Source organism: Silurus meridionalis, chromosome 13 (genome assembly GCF_014805685.1).
Source record: "Silurus meridionalis isolate SWU-2019-XX chromosome 13, ASM1480568v1, whole genome shotgun sequence".
Taxonomy (NCBI): domain Eukaryota; kingdom Metazoa; phylum Chordata; class Actinopteri; order Siluriformes; family Siluridae; genus Silurus; species Silurus meridionalis.
The window spans coordinates 20,847,760-20,864,836 of NC_060896.1; positions in this window are offsets into that span (position 1 = coordinate 20,847,760).

Below are 17,077 nucleotides of genomic sequence, written 5' to 3' on the forward strand. Positions count from 1 at the left end.
TGGCATCAAAATATCATATATGTGAATAAAAAAAAGGGAAGATTCAAATTTATTTAGTTTCATATAATGTTTTCACACATATAGACAATGAATTTGCTTTAATATTAGCATCACCTTTATAACCTTCTCAAATACATTTAAATAGCAGACTTCTTAACAAGACCTGTCCACCACAAACATTACAATCTATTTACCTTAGCACTCATAATCTTCAGGTATACTTAGAGGCTTGTTTCTCTCCCCTGGAGTATACATTTTCCAAGTTATGTAATTTCATTTATTTAGTTGGCAATGAAATTATGATAGATCTGTCCATCATTCATATACAGCACATTATAATAATGTAGCCAGCAGACATAGACAATGGAGGACCTCTTTCCCCCTGTATTGATCACATGCTTATTAAAATTCTTTCTCTCCTGCAAACATCCTGACATCACTGTCTATCCTGAGCTGGACAGTCACTACATGGAAGAAAAAGATTTACTGTAGCTGTGCATTATTAGCAACCAACAGTCAGTTTTCCTCTTTTTTTCTTTTTTTTTTTTTAGAGATATATATTCTAATAATGCTGATATCTTAATGTAGCACATCTAAATCGAGTTATATAATCCTAAAACCATGCTGTTTACTTGGATTTTATTCTGTTATATATGTGTATATACAGTAGTAATTGAATGTTCTTATTAAATTTTCATACTCTAAAGCTCCTGCTGTTCTTTCGGGTCCTATTCTGGGTCTAAATTAGTCTGATTATAATTACGTTTCACTATATCTGCCGGTTTATTTTTATTTTTTTTAACCTCTATAATGCTCTTGGACAGTAATTTTCCTTATCCGGTTCTAAAAAAAAAAAAAAGCATATGTGATTATTGTGAATTCTACTTACAAATCTGTACACATACACGTCAATGCATGCAAGGTGCGTATGAAAACATTCCAGGTGAACTTATCAACAAAGCATTGAAGACTATGATCAAGGGATTACTAGATTACTAATTCTAAAAGAAAATTCTAGAAACTGGTCAATGTCCAGTGTACAGCTGTACAGGCAAAACAATGTTCATAAGTCACCTGGTCACCTGGTCATAAGTATGGTATGTGTATTTTCAGCCACAAGGGTATTAGGTACAAAAAGCAGGTACTGATGTAGGTGAGGAGACCTGGGGTGCAGTCAGTGTTCCAATTCATCCCAAAGGTGTTCATTATGGATGAGATCAGAACTCTATAGCAATCCACTTAAGATCTTCCTCACCAAACCATGGAAACCATATATTCATGGAGCTCACTTTGTGCACAGGGGCATTGCCATTCTGGAACAGGTTTGGGTTTCCAAGTTAAAATGAATGCAAAAATGTATTATAGCGCATCTAAAGATGTCCTATACCATTGAGTGCCTCCAACTTTGTGGTAACAGTTTGGAAAATAACCACATATAGCTGGAAAGGGCAGGTGACCCAATAATTAGAAATATAGTGTATATGGCCTGGGTGTTAGGGATTCTTGCATTCAGGAGTGTTTTCTGAATGGCTAGCTCACCAAAGTCAAATTTGCAGACACAGGCAACTAGATCTGGAGAAGCAAAACCAACAAAACATCTTGTTGTATATTAAAAATGTTGCTGTCCACTTGGGAAAGCATCTGCTAGGACATGATACTGCCAGGATGGTCAAAAATCCAATAACTTATGTTAACTATATTGAGCCAACAAGTAGGGGCATAATTTATAAATTTTGCAGAGTGGGAAAAATTAGCTGTGGAGGATGGAACCATGTTGGTTCCTTTATTCGGAATACACGTTAACAAAATAATAATAAAAACAGCCTGATTCTGACATTAACATACAGCTTCATATAGTAACAGTAATGTACTGTAGCAATGTATGCAGTTTTCAAAAAAATACTGCAATATACAGTGAATAGTAATGAATTCTGCGTTGATGTTAGAATCAACAGTGGAGAGAACCCACAAAAACAACAAAACTTTTATAAGAGAGATGCTGAATCGGAAGTCTGTTCCTGACAACTCTGGATTTTGTTTTTGAGTATTATTTATTAGAATTCCTCTGTCTGCATCGCAATTTTTAAACATCCTGCTACTGATTTAACCTAACCAAGCAAACTTGCAGCACTTTAATTTGGTCCTTTTAATCTGCCATGCTGTTACTAGAGAGTTACACAGTTATGCTCAAAAGTTAGGCTCAAAGTAAATATTACTGAATCATTACAAATCCTTTGGTTTGCCACTCGAGGCATTATTGTGCTTATACTGTAGGTTTGTTTTATTTTTCCCTCTTTTTTTGTGCATTTTCTCTAATAGGTAAAAATATAGCTAATTATTTTCTTTGGATATTAAAACTTTGTATCTTTGTATTATAAAACTGCTTTATAAATAGCCTTTTCTTTTACATAGAATGTTGATATGAAGTTTCAGTGTAAATGTAATTATTTTATACAGTAAGCTAATTGTAGAACATCAATTGGATATACCCAACTGCCAGTAGTTAAATGTAAAATCCCAAAAATATTGAAATGTTTTTAACAGTTAATTACTGCCAACCATGCTGACTCTTTTACTGTTAATTAACGTAACAGTTTTTTTTACTGTGTGGGACACATTGTACTCTGTATTGTTTAGAGCCCAGGTTGATCTATCTAAAAAATGTCTGATGTTCAGTTGCAGTAGACGAAATAGGAGAATCACTCATGTGTATGCCATTATCCATGTCAAGTCTGAACAGAAGCCAATGGCTGAATCTCACCAAGGAGCAGGTCACCTAGAGCATGTCAACCTATTATTTCCATTTGAGCGAGCACCAAAAAATCAGTAACATATGCCACTCAACAGTGGCCAATGAATGCAACGATTGCTTCACCTTTTGATGGAGACATAAAAGAAATCACATTTGCCATTCATAGCATACGAAACAGGAGAGTCATCAGGGAACCTGGTCAACCCTCTTAAATAACCTGCAAATAATCAGAAATAACCTCGTAGCCACAACTCTCATCAGCACTCACAACTCGTCAGCACTCACAACTCGTCAGCACTCATATAATAAGGGAGAAAAAGAATGGGAAGGATGACTGACCACGAGCTGCAAGGAAAGTGATGAGAAATACAAGCCTTCGAGTTTCAGCGTCTTAGCTTCTGAATCATTGATTTTCAGCTGAGCCATGTCTGCTGTCAAGTCATTCATTCATTTCGAGAGCAACTCAGACTGCTTTCTGGCTTTCTCGCAATGCTTATCGGTTGTCAGTGGGACTGGGCATTTACAACTCACAGGCTGTTTAGTCTGAAAATCTTGGGCCAGATTCAGCGATGAGCCAGGATTTAAAACCGCCAGCCAAGCATGTTGTGTCTGAACTCCCATCACCCAATAAACACAGGAGATGTCTGAATCACCAAAGCTTCTTAAAGAAATGCCAAGGCACTGGACACATACTGTAGTTGATGCCCAACATAATTTTACAAGAGATTCAGTCATGTATGCATGAGTGCAAATCCTGGATCATGGTTATCAGTGGTTGTTGGCAGACCCACCTGAGTATTGAAAAAAATCAAGCATTTTTGCAATTATTGTTTAAAAACATAAAAATTATATGATTATTTAAGAAAAAGAGTAAGGATTAGCAGCTAATAGACTTACAAGTTCAGAATGCTTTGCAAGTATAGGAAATACCAATTCTAAACTTAACAAGCTATGTTCGTAGCAGATCAACTTGAAAGGAGAAAACAGAAAAAAGTATATTATATTATAAGGTTATCCTCAAATTGGAAAAAAGTAGTTATTTTGTCTTGCTAACTTGACAGTGAATCTCTAAGCTCAACTGAGAACATCCAAGTGGAGCAACATATAACAACTTATTGTATAGAATATTTTAAATATAAAAAGAAAATACTCAATCAATAGGTACATCAGTATTTTTTATATTCTTGCCAAATCAGAAAAGAAAATGCATTCACCTTTGATGAAAAAAAAAATCTATCCACATCTTTCGAGACATGAACATCTGTATCTACGACAGTAGTCAAAATTTGCAAAGCAGATGGCCCCATACCATGTCGGCACCTGTTGAATGACAGCTGTAATTTGCTGTCAATACTACATCACATGTGACTTTCCTGCCAATACTACATCACATGTGACTGTGTGACCTAGAATATCGTGACATGCAAGTACACTGAGTTATTAAGGTCTTAGTCACTGGCCCTAGCAGTTCTAGAAGGTGAACTAGGAGTATAATTTCAAAGCTATCTCTTCTTATCTATCTATCTATCTATCTATCTATCTATCTATCTATCTATCTATCTATCTATCTATCTATCTATCTATCTATCTATCTATCTATCTATCTATCTATCTATCTATCTATCTATCTTTTTTTTTATTGGATGTTAAAATGTGGTGTTGCACTATTCCACCCTGAAAAATTAATTGATACTCGACCTTGATGAGAATAAAATAAAATCAGCTTTTATTTGGCGATCTTTTTCAAATTCAAATGTAGCGATCCCATCAAAAAAGGGTCTGTGTCATATCTAATAAACATACAGTGCATATCAAGCATATACCCACTGGCATTCTAACACTTTCATAGAACCCCTGTACTCTAGAGCAGCCTGACTTCTTCATAGCATGGATTCCAGAAAATGTTGACATTACTGCCTCACATAATTGCCTCAGATTTGTCAGTTGCACATTCTGTGACTCTCCTGTTCTACCACGTCCCAAAGGTGCTCTACTGGATTTAGAATGTGGAGGCGATTAAAGCACAGAGCCTGTGCCCCACTATAGCCTCGGTTCCAAAGAGAATCTTTTCTTTTTTTTCTTTTTTTCTTTTTAAAAATGGAAACCCTAAAAAATCTGCAGTTTCTAAAATACTCAAACCTGCCCGACTTACATGATACTGCCAGTCGGTGCTTGAATTAAGTCGTCCTAAGTTGTTGTGTAATTCATAATTTTTTTACTAAAATAATCTTGGGGACCCCCTAAGTCTTTTTTTGACTTGTTATGGGGTGTCCCTAATGCCTTATGGGGGTCCTGGATCCCCCTCAATTCGAGCCCTGCTGCCAGTGTAACAGATACCACTGAAATACGCATACTTACATTTTAATTAGTATGGCATATGATTTTTATGTTTTAAATACAAATACTATAGTATTATATTTCTTACTTTTAATGGTACTGTTTGCAGAAACAAAGCCCTGCAACATGGCTGGAGTAATGGCAGATATGAAGAAATGAGCAAATGTATTTTCCTGTAACAATATGTAATTACTTACTAACTGCTTATTATATTTTGCTGTTGAAGTCTCAGTTGAAGAAAATCATAACTTTTTACTTTTAACACTATATGGGTTGCACTGAGCACAAATAAATATCTTACTAATTTGACAATCTTTTTTTATTTACACCACCCAGGCATAACATTATGACATTATAACATTATAACCAGTGAGTGAATAACACTGATTATCTCTTCATCATACTGTAGCACTTGTTTGGTGTGTTAGAAGCAGAATAAAATAAGAATTTGAGTGAATTTGACAAGAGCAGATTGTGATGGCAAAATGACTGGGTCAGAGGATCTCCGAAACTGCAGCTATTATGGGGTGTTCCTGGTCTATAAACTAATGCTTATGTGATAACATAGAATTTAGGTTTACATTTAAGATAACATATTTATTATGGCCTTAAACCTATGAGTTGTAGTCTCAGACAATTAAAATCTACATAATACATACTTTCAGTCTGTAGCAGCCAGTACAAGGTTTCTTTCAGCTTTAAGTTTTTGCATAGATCATAAAATCAAATTTGTAATATGCCACATGTGTGCATAATATAAAGTGTTTTGCTCATTTGCCAGGTCAATTGATGTCAGTGTTCATTTAAACTGCCATTAGTCATGATTTTAACAACCGCAAGTTAAAAAGTAGTGAAAGAAAACTTCAGGAACTTGCTGAAACAGAGAGAAAGCTATATCTAAAATAAAAAAATAAAAAAAAAATAAAAAAGCTGGTCTTGGCTGAGAAGACATGCTTTCCTTTATTTAGCAGCGGAACTGTGTTGCTTCTCCACTAACTTCTTTCACCAGCTGCTTTTCGCAGTCAATAACACTTCATGTCTTGACTTTCTTTTCTTCAAATCTGAGTAATCCCACTTCCTCCGTGTCATCTATGCCCTCCTGTTTCCTCTTCCTACTTTACTCTGTCTCACTGGCAAAGATTTAGCGAAAAGAAATCTGTAACCTTATGTTACATGTAACTATTAAAATATTTTATAAGCGTTCTTCAAAAATTCAGTAATCAAGGGGGGAGGGTGGGGGTTTATTGGTGGGTGATGTGGAAATGTTTGAAAAACTCCCCAAATTTATTTTTTAGTAAGTTAAATGGTTTTCTTTCGAGGTTCTCACAAGCTCAATGGGATTTGAACTCACAATATTATTGTCCTAAGCAACTCAGGCTCACAAACAATATATAAAATGGGTCATGTTTTGATCGTGTTTAATGCATGATGTGATGATTTTGCTATCTACTGTTACCCAATAAATATATGAGTAATCTGACATAGCAGTCATCAAGTGCTTGAACTGCTGCCAATTCTCTTGCATAACGCTTTCCTCCAGTGTCATGATATATTAAAGAGATATCCCAGTTATTTCTGTAACAAAAAACACCTCCATGCCATTTCAAGGCATTTCCTGAATTTCAGGTTGTTTTTTTTTGGAGTGCTTAGTAAAGCTGGTTTCACACTGTTCTTGGCATGTGCTGTTCTTGTCATTCTGGTGTACATAATTTTATTCTAAAAAAAAAATGGCAGCATGCCAGGCTGCGTGAAGTAGTGGGATTGACACTCTGGAGAAGGGAGAGTGTGTCTTCAGCATTGGTAAATGTGCAAGAAATCTTGTTCGGGCCAAATATAGAGCTGCAAAACCTCGAAAATGCCTTTGTCAGATTTATTTCCAGAGCTTCTTCAGGCCAACCTTTTTTTCATTCTTATAGTAGTAGTTATGTTTAGAATAATCTGATGATCAGAGCAGATAATTACCAAATCAGTGAAGAGAAAATGCATTCCAGGGAAACTGGATGTGATGTGCATAAAAAAGGTTTTCCCGACTGATATTGTGGCAATAAATTTATATAAACATAGTGCATAATGTATATTCAAATTCTGACTTCAGTGTTAATATACTGGAGTCTTAAACAGGCATTAGAATTAAAGTGTACACATATTATCATGTACTCATAACTTATAACTATATATTATTTTAAGCTGCTGGTCATCATTTGGGAACATGTGCTTAAAAGTCCCCTACAAGCTATAAATAACTTTTGGATTTGCATATAATATTACCAATTAAGGACTCCTGAATTCTCACAGTCGAATTTATGAGTGCAAAAGTAATTGGTGTTTTGAAGGCTGATAAACATGTGTGTTTTATTGTCACACGGTCACTACAGTTATATTGCATAAGTATTGCAATTTTCAACAGATGGACTAGACATCAAAAATCACACCCAGACTGCCAACAATTTCATTTAGGAACTGCTGTTCACTTAATGTGATTTTGTAAATGTACAGAGGCAAGCAAATCTAAGTACTTGAGCTATAAACTGTTAATTATGAGCTATTATCCGTTAACTAGCGATAAAAATGAGGCAGCGATAAAAGCATGAAACCTACAACAAAGAGCTCAGTCACTGTGCAACTAAGCTTAGGTATTTTTATTTGTTTTTTGTTTTTTTTGTATAATTGCAGTATAATATTTATTACTTGACCTTGATTTACTTTTAAACTGCATTTTATATATATATATATATATATATATATATATATATATATATATATAAACTGTGAGTCTTTCTTCAAAAAAGTGACAATTTTTTTTATTTTTGTTTTGAAATGACCCCACAAAAGGCCACTGAAGCAAACAAATAGTATATCAGTCAATATGGCTAATTGACTTGGGGTTTGCAAGTCTTTGGAGCATGTACCTCTAATCATTGGGAATCCAACAAGCCGCTGTAAAAGATCCCCTGTTGACAGAGTGTTTAGTTACCACTGATCTGATATTATTGATCTCCAGTGTTTTAATTACAGAGGGTAATGCTGCCCACCATCAACTCTATATTTTTAAATCTAGTGTAATTTTGATGAATGTAGTTGTGATGAGGACACCAATACTCAACCAAGTACATGAGATTATCCAGTTCTTGAAGAATCTTTGTACCAAAGGCCTGGGCAGATCCCAGCAGTGGGTGGCGCAAAGTGTTGCCGGCTTCTGCCAATGGAGATTGATCAAGCCAAACTTGCTTTCTAATTAACGTCAACAGCCACAAGGATTTCCCCTCGCCCGGTTACTACGGCTTCTGTTGCTTGGAGTGCTGCCTGCATGATCTCTGTTCCCATTACTGATGTCATGTCTGTGAAATGAATTTCTGTTTTTAAGTGAATGAATCTTTCTAATTCACTTCCATGTTCTGACTCATACTTCTAATGCACTTTAAGTCCTGCTTGTGTGACTGCTTTTTTTTGCTGTGAAAAAGCAAGACCCAATTGTGTAAAAATGACTGATGGCATTGAAATCATACTTCATATGCATATGCAGTTACATTTTTATTCTTATTCATGACCACCCTTTTCAAAAAATTTACCTGCAATGATATCACTCAGAAAAAGCGTAAGCACAAATCATTTTAATAAGTGAAATCGTGAGATTAATCTAAATTAAAGCATGTAATTACCACTGAAATGCTTTCACATATATATATATATTGCAGCATAAATAATTTTTAGTCCATTTAAATAGAAATCCAACACGTTTTCTTATATGGAAAGGTTTGTATTAGTGGGTGGGAACATACTCAGGTGCAGACCAAAATACACCATTCTGCTTATGACCTCTAGCAATTGGATTGCAGAAAGATAGCAATTCAATCTTGTATCAAACCCATTGCAGGAAGTGGATTAAACAGGTTGTGTATTTTGGGTCATAGGGGTGGGTAAAGTACTAAATTGAGCCATGAGGTGTACACTGAGCCAAAGGACAGTTCTGCAGTAATGCCTTGCATTCCAGATTACTGAGACGGATGAATAAAACAGAAAAATTAATTCTGGAGGAAATGTTTTAAGATAGTTATGTACAGAATGATGTAACTATATACTATTACACTTGGGTAATTTTATGATCTTATATATATATATATATATATATATATATATATATATATATATATATATATATATATATATATACAGTGGAACCGGTTATGTCGATGTCCTAGGGGTCGCCAAAAGCATCGAGATAACCGATGATCGAGATAAACGAAAACAAAATGGCGGCAGTATATTAACGTGCTTGAAATTTCTTTATGTACATGATGTGCGTTAATAAATGAGAATGTGCATGCACGTGTTTTTGGAGGGTTTTTTACACAACAGCGTTGCTGCGATTTGTTTGATGAAGGCATGCTATAAAAATGTACATACGTTTGTTAACAACAAAAGGCATAAGTGCACCTACTAACAGCAGAGATTTACCAGTATACAATACAAACCACTGTCCATTCTCCATACAAACCTTTATTATATTCTCCAACATTATAAACACACAGATCGCTCAAAAAAAAAAAAAACAGCGGCTGCACAGTGGCGTCTCACATTTAGTCCACATGTGGAAAAAAAAAAAAAAACATAACTAAGTGTCTGAAAACTTATGACCATCAGGCTGAAGTAATCCGCACAAACACACAAAGCAAAGTGTCCGAACAAGCCGACCGACGGCACGGCGCGAAGCCGGAAAAAAAACCCGGAAGATCCAAAACCGAACCCGAAACCAAAAACGAGGGACAGAAAGTCTCAAACGTGAGCGGCCGAAGGGGCGTGGCAGGTGCTCGGCCGCTTTCTGAAGCTCGGCTTCAACTCCTTACCGAGAGAGCCGTGCTCCTTACCGGCCAGCGTCGCTCCTACCGAGAGAGCCTTGCTCCTTACCCTGCTCGCGTCCGCTCGGTAAGGAGCACGGCTCTCTCGGTAAGGAGCGACGCACGCGCCGGTAAGGAGTTGAAGCCGAGGCGCCGCGCTCCCGTTCATCGCATAACATTTAACAAAAAAATGCATATGTGCACTTACTAACAGCAGAGATTCACCAGTATACAATACAAACACCTGTAGTATCTGTAAGGTTTGATTTTTCCGCCACTTTCGCGAGTTCTTCTGCGGCTGCACAGTGCCGATCGACATAACTGACGTTAAAATTTCTTATTTTTCCCCCCTTGTGCTCGAGATATCAGGGTTCCGCGACATAAAAAAATCGACATAACTGATAAAAATGCGTGAAAAAGCGAGAATTTGGCGGTTCCACTTCAAAACGTCGACTTAATAGGGTTGTCGAGTTAACCGAGGCGAGATAACCGGGTTCCACTGTATATATATATATATATATATATATATATATATATATATATATATATATATATATATATATTATGAGATATAGAAGTTGTAAAGGGTAAAAGGTTTACAATTAAATATAATTTATTAACTTATAGATAGATAGATAGATAGATAGATAGATAGATAGATAGATAGATAGATAGATAGATAGATAGATAGATAGATAGATAGATAGATTATTTTGAATTTATTTCTTCTTCCCCTTTTGTAAGTTAAGATTAGTAAAGAGGGAAAGTATGATGTAACAGGGTCTTTTATAGGACCCTGTTATTAAGGTCATGGTCACAGCAATGAGGTTGCTATTAGTACTCAAGTAGAAAATAATCTTAGAAAAAATATTAAAAGAAACCACCTTGGTCAGTTAATTAAAAATGTTATTATTAAATTATTATATTATATTCTCTTTAACTGAGAAATGAATTGAAGCATTTTAAGCACTATACACAAAGAAATACCTGGAATAATAAAACTATATTTTACAATTTTACACATAGTTATTTCTTTCAAGTAGTCAGAATACAGAGAAGTGCATCTTGTAACTTATTTTGATTCCTCTATCAAACTCTGCAACCTTTTTTAATGTCTCAAGAATAAATTTAGGGAGGCTAACAAACAAAACTTTTCTGACTTAAAAGTGAAATTAGAAGTGGCCTTTTTTCTTTCTTTAACTTCAAGACTTTTTTTTTTTTTTAAGTCATCCCCTTATGAACTGTATAATCAATGCATTCTTTCTGGGATGCCTGCTCACACTGTCCTCTTATGTATGTGTGTGTGTGTGTGTGTGTGTGTGTGTGTGTGTGTGTGTGTGTGTGTGTGTGTGTGTGTGTGTGCGTGCGCACGTGTGTGTTTGTGTGTGCATGCATTTGTCCTCTTCAATGACAAAAGCTGTCATCTAGTTATCATTCCGATGCTGGGACGCGTCTCAAACAGAAAATGGGCCTCTAGATCATAGGATGGACTTCCATTAGTGCAAATCAAATTAAGCCCTGCATGCCAATCTCATTTCTCTAAGCTCATCTATCTCTGTGCCTTGTTTTAAAATTCCAAGTCTGAAGTGGCTCAGTCGTGTTTTGATGATGTCCATGTAGGAGAAATCTGTGCCCTTAATGAAACCTGAATCATGTGAAAGAAACTGAAGAAAGATTGACAGATGAAAAACTACAAGGACACATACCTAGTGCAGAAGATCTTTTATCCATGACAGACACTCCCAAGTGATATCTCGTGCTCACACTCTCTCGCTCCAAAATATTTCACCCAAAATATGAGCTGTAAATTCGACCTCCAACATAATTTGTAGTATTTCTAGATGATTACTATTATTTAGCTTCTTTTATTCCAATCATCATTTCATCAATCAGAGAAAAAGGATGCTATGGATATCTTAATGTTTTATTATTATTTTTTTAGCTTTCCTCTCATCTCTATCATCATCGGATGATTGCGGCTCTCACACTCTTAGTTCATTCTGCAGCTGAAACTGAAATGATGAGACTGAAATGATGAGACTATTTTGACCTACGTTCTCAATCTCTATATATTTCTTTCTTTTAATCTCTGTCTTTCTACCGATCTACAACTGCAGACCAAAAGTAGGCCTGCTGATAACATCCTTTCTTCTTTATCACTTCGTGTCAATTTCTCATCATCTTTTTCTCTTTTTGTCACCTTTTGTCTTTCTTTTTTTTTTTCTCATCTTGAATTCATGAGCATGTAATTGGCATTCATATATTAAGTATGCACAATTTTGCTAAATATTGTATAAAAAGAATTACAATAATAATAAGAAGAATAATAATAAGAAGAATTACAGCATTAATATTAATACTTCTACTACTAATAATAATAATATTAATAATAATAATAATAATAATAAAATAATAATAATGAAAGTCCTAAGAGGCTCAGCATTATAACATTCTTTTATTTCTTGTTCTCGTACGATCAAGACATAAGTTGTTTTCTTGTGATTACAACTTAATTTTCTAGACATACAAAAAGCTGTTCTGTTGCTCTCACAACTGATTTTTCTTGTGATCTCGACAAAACAGATCTTGTTTTCTCATTATCATGGCTCCTCATGATCTTAATGTAAAAAAAAACATTTTCTCAGGATGTTATTTTTTCACGATCACGAGAAAACAAGAAAGAAGACATTATAATTGATAGCCTTTTGGGATTTCCGTAAAATACTACTACTACTACTAATAATTATTATTATTATTATTATTACTATTATTATTATTATTATTACTATTATTATTATTATTATTATTATAATTATAATTATAACAATAATAATAATAATAATAATAATAATAATAATAATAATAATAACAACAATGTATTTTAATGCCAGAGCCTATCACACGATTAAGTGGACAGGAAATTTACCCCTTAATGAGATATTAGTCCATTGCAGGGCACTATGCACTTGGCAGTTATTCATACCTATTGGCAATATAGTCTTGGCATTTCACCTACCTGCAGGGTAAAATGAATAGAGACTGGAAAACTCCAGGATTCCTGGAGCTGTGACGTTGCAAAACAACCTGTTGCTTTAACATGACAATCTGCCTAGATGAAGAACTCCCACAAAAAAATCCACAAACAAAAACAAGCAGAACACATGGAATGCCACAAAAATAGTAACCCAAGCTCAGTACCAATTCCTGGAGGTTTGGGGTGGCAACATAACTTCATATCAATATGTACATTTCCCGAACAATTCATAATATGCCAAAAATATAATGAGAAGCATGATTTTATGGTTATGACTAACAGAAAATATGAAGGGTGTCAGTGTGAGAGGGTTATAGGAAGGCAGTAACCTTTTATTAATCATGTAGAGTATGAAGAAATATCACAGTGACACCCAGGCAGTGGAAGTGTGGACTATTTGGAATAGAATGCCTCTAAATAATACCTGGAGGTTCTGCATTTCTTTTTCTTGAGTGACATGTAATTTTGGTTTCTATGTATACATTATTTTTGTGAATATGAATTTTTTGTTTGACAAAAAAACATATTCGAGTAAACAAGTAAATAAAAATGCAGCCGTGTCTTCATTGGAGAGTAACAGATGTTAGCTGTCTGTCTAAAATATGGTCTAAGATCACCTCAATGCATGCATGCATGGTGAGATTAAACAATGTATTTTTCTTTTACTTTTGAGCTGAAGTAATCTTTAGCAAAGAAGCAGTTTTCAGAGACACTATTTCAGTTTGAGACATATAAGGAGGGGACTTAACTGATTTCACATTGTGAAAATCTGACACCGGTCACATAGGGAATCATTGTGAGATGGATGAATCTCGCTGCTTTCAGAATGGCTGTAGTATGCTACGTTGTTTAAAGATGCCATGAAGTTGTAGTGCACTGTGATAGCTGTCAAATGCACTGTAAGAGTAAATTGGGATTTGCTGTCTAGTGGTCTATGAAGAAATTGTATCTTTCTGGGACTCAGGAAACGCATCACATCCAGCAAATAAACTGTTTACCATTAATGGAATTTGTTATTATACTTAAGTACCGTAATTTCCGGAATATTAAGCGCACCCAAATATAAGCCGCACATAAATAATCCGCACCTGTCTATAAGCCTGCACTGAAACTAATGAACTTTACAGAGGCTTTAATGAAAGATAGTGTCTGTTACACGGCTTATATCTAAACAGTAGCCTACCAAGAAAGTCATTGTTCACTGTCTTCCTCCTTCCTTTCACAACAATTTCTCTCGGGAGTTTTTCTTTTGGCATCGTCGTGCGTTTAAAAACCCACCTGAACCCGTTCGGCAAATTCATTGGTCTAATGTTATGGGGCTCAGTTTTTTTGTTTGAAGTTTGTGAAACTGGGAAAAACCAAGGAAAAATCTATAAATTGGCTGCTTCGTTGTGCAGAAACGTGGGAAAAAAGTAGCGGCTTATAGTCCGGAAAATACAGTAGTTTTTTTGCGTATCTTTACTGAAGTATTTCCATTTGGGGAGACTTTAACTTAATTTCAAAGTAAAATATTTTAATTTCTATTAACTCAACTACATTTAGAAACTCCTGACTCAAACTTGACACAACACATGTGGCCTTTTTTGATAAATTGAATAGATATTACTCAGTATTTGACTAATTAATTGCATTATAATAATAGATTGGTTTAACATTAGAGTATTTTTACATAAACTGAGTTGTTTAAGTCTTGTGACAAAAATGATGAAAGAACATTATAGCCATAATAAATAATAGTACTTTAGATTACTACCGTATTTTTCAGACTGTAAGTCGCTACTTTTTTCCCACATTTCCCACATAAACAACGAAGTGGCTTATTTATACATTTTTCCTGTTTTTTTCCCGGTTTCACAAACTTCAAGCCAAAAAACTGAGCAACATAACATTAGACAAATGAAATTTCCGAACGAAAACGAAAAAATGCACCTATATATATATATACCTGTGTTCTGAGCTGCACGGCATCAGGAGAAAAAATCTTTTTTTTTTTTTTACCGCATGATGATGCTACAAGATAAACTCCCGAGAGAAATAGTTGTGAAAGGAAGGATGAAGACAGTGAACAATGACTTTCTTGGTAGGCTACTGTTTAGATACAAGCCATTGTAACGCGTTGAGTCTGGGTCGTGGGAGAGCTCGCTAACTCCAGTTGCAACAGAAATCATATAAGCACAGGCAGGTTTCCATTTTTTCCTTTTTTATTTTTCTTGGCAACAGCATTACGGGTTAGTCAAAGAAACCTAGAAATGAGCATCATAAAATAATTAGGACATATTCCTCGGTCTTGCACACATGCAGTAATACCGGAAAAAAGCTATTCCCAAAATGCCACTCTGCTCTTAAAGGAGGCACAACATATTACACCCGTTACACCGTGTAAGACACTGTGTAAAGACACTGTCTTTCATTAAAGCCTGTGTAAAGTTCATTAGTTTTAGTGTAGACACCTGCAGCTTATTGACAGGTGCGGCTTATTTATGTTTAAAATAAAAATCTTTGTCAAATTCAGTGGGTGTGGCTTATATATGCGCTTTATAGTCCGGAAATTATGGTAAGTACATTTCAAGGCAAATACTTCTGTACTTCTGCTCACATTAAAGTATATAGGGAGCACTTTTACATTTACTGGAGTAATATTTTACCTAGTGTGACTCTAACTCAAGTAAAACTCATGGTTTAACTCATGGTTTGTGTACTTTCTCCACTCACTTAGCCTGCATAAGGATGCCAGGTTATTTTGAAAAAAATAGATCTATTCTAGGTGAAAGTAAGAAATATAAATAAAGCACATAAAGATTGCCAGCCATCTCAAGACCATAAGCAGGTATTTGCAGTTTTCTGAAATCAATGTAACCTGGTATTAGTACAAATAGGTGCAGATTTAATGAAGGAGAGGACTATGATTCATGCAGCCATCACATAAACATCAATCGGCAGTAGGCAGAGAGTGCTCATATGGTAGTTTGTGATGAACAGACTCCTGGCATGAGCAAAGGTTCTGGAAATCTTTGCACTAGTTGCTTTTGTTGAGTTCAAACCAAGCAATAGCAAAAGAGGGTGGGTGGTGGGGGATTGTTTGAGAACAGTTTGTGCATTGTTTACTGCTGAAGCACTGCTTTTGTCAGCTTTTATGCTTAGAAAAAGAGATTACAAAAATTGAAGGAATTTAACTGATTTAGAGAAAGATTAAGTGAATATTTTAGGGGGGCTGAGATGAATAATAAGGAGCTTAAGTCTCCCTAAATCACATGAGGCTGGTGCCCATCTTCAGCTTCAAAGGGTTTAGGGTGTAGACACTGGCTGCATAAGCATGAGTCTTGCTACATCGCTCTTTTAAACATTTCGTGTGTAATAAAAGAATGGAGAGAAAACTGCCCCAAGTGAATATATTGGGGTGTCCTTTTTATGCACAGAAATGCCATCAATGTCAGAGATGCATATTAGAAGAAACCCAGCTAACTTCACAAGCAAATCAAATATGATATTGTATAGCAGGGGTAAGCACTTAACCACACGTGTGACACATAGTCACATGCCTACTAGATAGAATATTTGGAGGAGAGAATGCATAGAGAGAAATACATCTGTAAATTTATTTATTTTTTTATTATATTTTTCTTGATAATATTTCCTAAAAAGAACACCCCCCCCACACACACACATACCAATTTTGTAAAGAATGAATATTTGAGCAACTGTAGGCTTCCTGTCCACTCAAACCAGAATGGTTATTCTCTTCTGACCTCATCTCATCCATCTGTTTTTATAAATAATCTCTATTTAATGTTATTAAATGTAATTCATAATTCATTTTATGTGAATAAAGCTTTTAACAATGTACATGAAGTCCCAAAGCAGCTATACACAGATAAAAAAGGTAATAAAGCTTGAATGTATAAGTTTAGTGCCTATAAGTTTATCCCTAATGAGTGAGTGGAGACAGTCACAAGGAAAACCTCCCAGCAAGAGTATTAGGAAGAAACTTTGAGAGAAACCTGACTCAAAAGGAAACCCATCCTCATCCAAGTGGTACCTAATGTCCATTCATTATAGTTTTATCATTGTTTAGGTTTACTGTTTAGTGATGGGCACTTAAATGCAGAACATTTCATGCAA